Source organism: Mirounga angustirostris, unplaced genomic scaffold, assembly GCF_029215605.1.
Source record: "Mirounga angustirostris isolate CCGP_5_RB_7025 unplaced genomic scaffold, mMirAng1.0.hap1 SCAF_15, whole genome shotgun sequence".
Lineage (NCBI taxonomy): Eukaryota > Metazoa > Chordata > Mammalia > Carnivora > Phocidae > Mirounga > Mirounga angustirostris.
In genome coordinates, this window is record NW_026991723.1 from 54,640,847 (window position 1) to 54,644,349 (window position 3,503).

General features: G+C 42.2%; 1 pseudogene; it reads right to left on the minus strand.

The window, feature by feature from the left end:
• Positions 1-2,430: 2,430 nt before the first annotated feature.
• LOC123850282 (calmodulin-1-like) lies at positions 2,431-2,868 on the minus strand (annotated as a pseudogene).
• Positions 2,869-3,503: the final 635 nt, after the last annotated feature.

The following is a 3,503-nucleotide window of genomic DNA, read 5'->3' on the forward strand; positions in this document are numbered from 1 at the left end:
GATGATGGCTTACATCGGGCCCATCGCTGGGCCACAGGGGTGGCAGGATGCTGAGGCGAGAAGCTGCAGGCTCAGGGTATAGCAGGCAGGCAGAGGGGCACCAGGTGGGGGCAGTGGACTTCGAGACGCCAGGTTCTGGGGCTGCTGCCTCCGCCACCTCACCCTCCAGCCCACAGGAAGCCAGAGCCCAGTAGTGGCTCCGACCCAAAGCTGGGGACAGCTGCAGAGAAACAGGAGTGTTGTTGTTGTTAATCTAAAGGCTTAAGTTAGTCTTTAACCACTGACTGACTTGACTGTTATTTATAACACACCCCTTATGTACTAAAGAATGTTCTAGATTCTGGGATTCTCGCTATTGAATATAGCAGACTAATATCCTTATCATTATGGAGGTTACAGTACATTAAGAAAAGAGAGACCAAAAAAAAAAAAAAAGAGACAAAACATAATAAATAAATGTATCATTTAGTATGTTAACAGTTTAAGATAACTAAGAAAGAAGTTAAGCAGCATAATGGCATTTGTGGAGGTTAACAAAGCATGAAGTTCTCTCTGTTAAATCTCGAAGTTAGGGTAAACCTCACTGAGACAGTAAGATTTAGGCAGACATTGAAGCAGCAAGAGTGTTAAACACGTAAGCATCTATGGGAAAAGCAGTATGGGCCAACCAAAGCGTCAATTCACACACAACAGGAGTCCGAGGGTCCTGAGCCTATATGAATATAATAGAAGGCTGGTGGCGGGGCGCCTGGGTGGCTCAGTCGTTAAGCGTCTGCCTTCAGCTCAGGTCATGATCCCAGGGCCCTGGGATTGAGCCCCACATCGGGCTCCCTGCTCAGCAGGAAGCCTGCTTCTCCCTCTCCTGCTCCCCCTGCTTGTGTTCCCTCTGTCGCTATGTCTCTCTCTGTCAAATAAATAAATAAAATATTTAAAAAAAAAAGAAGAAGAAGAAGAAGGCCGATGGCCAGAGGGGCTGAAGCAAGGAGGAGAGTTGTAGGTGAGGAGGTCATAAAGAAGGGTCATGTTGATCCCTTAGGGCCTCAGAGGTCACTCAAGGAATGTGGCTTCTGGTTCTAGAGAAGCAGGAATGCACCTGCTTTTGACAGAGAAAGAACATGATCTGGCTTTAAGTCTTGCACTACAACTGTCTTGAGAACTGACTCTTGGGGCTTGGCAGGCAAAGCAGGGGACCTGTTTACTGCAGTCCTCCAGACAGAGGTGGTGATTCAGACCAGGGCTTTTGCAGTGCAGGTGATGAGAAGTGACTAGATCCCACATATCTGTATTTGGTACTGAAGCCAACAAGGTTTTCTAATCTTGGAATGAATGCACACTTGAAAAAAAAAACAAGCCCCATCTTCTCTGAAACTTTCTTCAGTGTCATTTTTGACTTGAAGTTTTCATCTATTTAGGTTTAAATGTTAAAATGATATCATGTGCTCCCTCTCTTACAATAACTCAGTCTCTCCTCTGCAGAGGACTTTTTTGTTTTTTTTCTTGTTTTCTTTTTTTCATCTTTTCAGTATGGCTACATAGCTCTTAAGTTACTTCACTCTAAGTCACTGCAGTGTTACTCTGGGTAGATGGGAAGGCAAACACATGTTCTAGGCTCTGGCATTATGAAAAATAATTCCAGCAATAATTTTTTTAACAGTGTATTTTTTAGAGCCGTTTCAGGTTGATAATAAAAGTAAAAGGAGGTACAGACATTTCCCATAAGCACCCTGCTGCCAGAGGTGCACAGCCTCCTCCATTATCAACATGACTCACTAGAATGTATAATTTTTTATCAAGGATAAACCTACATTGTTATATCGTAATCACTTAAAGTCCACAGTTTACATTAGAATTCACTCTTGATGTCATATATTGTGTGGGTTTGGGCAAATATATAATTACATATATCTACCTTACACTATCATACAGAGTATTTTCATTGCTCTAAAAATCCTCTATGCTTAGCCTATTTATCTCCACAGCCCCCCAAAAGACTTCGTAGATATTTTGTTATATAGTGCCACATTTTCTAAAACACTAACAGTTTATTCTCCCTCCAAAACCGGGGGTGACTATATTCCATTGTCCACACTTTAGTTACATATAGTCTATAATATCTTTTTTTTAAAGAAGTTTTAAATTTGTTTTTTCATTTTTCATTTTTAATACAAATGCCTGACTGTGCTCAATTATGAAGCTGCATGCAAGAAAAACTGGCCAGCTCAAACAGTGTATTAATCATGAGCAAATGGAACTGCAAGGAGTCCACTAGGTGCTTCCTTATCATTAAGGTAATACAAGTATTTATATAGCAAAACTGATGTGTAGCTTGATCTTTAGGGGACAGGACCACCAACCAATAAATGCACATTTTGTGTGTGTGGACAGAAGGTACTTTTGACATTCAGTTTTGCTATATAGAAACAGAATGAGTAAATGAACTTTTTTTTTTTTTTTTTTTTGCAAGAGGTAAGTAAAAGATTCAATTTGGTTCTTCTAGAAGGGGGGAAAGGAGTTGAAAGTAGGCCTTCATTTTGCAGTCATCATCTGTACAAATTCTTCATAGTTGACTTGCCCATCTCCATCAATATCTGCTTCTCTGATCATTTCATCTACTTCTCCACCTGTTAGTTTTTCTCCTAAGTTGGTCATGACGTGACGTAGCTCCGCCGCGCTGACCTAACCGCTGCCACCCTTGTCAAAGACTCAGAACGCCTCGTGGATTTCTTCTTCACTGTCTGTATCTTTCATTTTTCTAGCCATCATAGTCAGAAATTATGGGAAGGCAATGGTGGCATTTCCGTCAGCATCCCCATCATTGATCAAATCCTGCACCTCGGCTTCTGTTGGCTTCTGACCCAGTGACCTCATGACAGTTCCGAGTTCCTTTGCTGTGATGCTGCCCTCGCCATCTTTGTCAAATAGGGAGAAAGCTTCCTTGAACCCAGCAATCTGTTCTTCGGGCAGCTGATCAGCCCTGGTGCGAGCGAAGGGAAGAGGAGCAGAGGGAGCGAGGTGGTTGCGCCAGCGCAGGGGCTGAGCGGGCGGGGTGCCCCCGGGCCGCCTCCGACCGCGAGCGACGGCGCGAGGCTCCCAGCACCACTGCCCTCTTGTTTAATTATTGGGAGAACATAGAGATTATTAAATTGACCTTGATGGTGTTTAGCTGGGTAGTACGGAGAGATGTAGGAAACAGTGATGATGGTGCTCACTGCATTTCCGTTACTGTAAAAACACCCATGGAGAACTGATGCTAACTTACGCTAGCCAAGGGCTTATTCACAAGGGCACAACTGGCCCTCTTTGGATAAAGTTCACAAGAGTAACCATATTTAGGTAAGAAAAAGCAATGAATTGAATATCCTGTCATAATTTGATATATTAAAGCATTAAAGAATATAAGCTGAAATGTGTGGAATATGATGTATATGCTAATTGATTGCAAAATGTGAATTTTTCTATAATTTTAATCCGATCATAAAATAATGAATTATCGTCTTAAATTT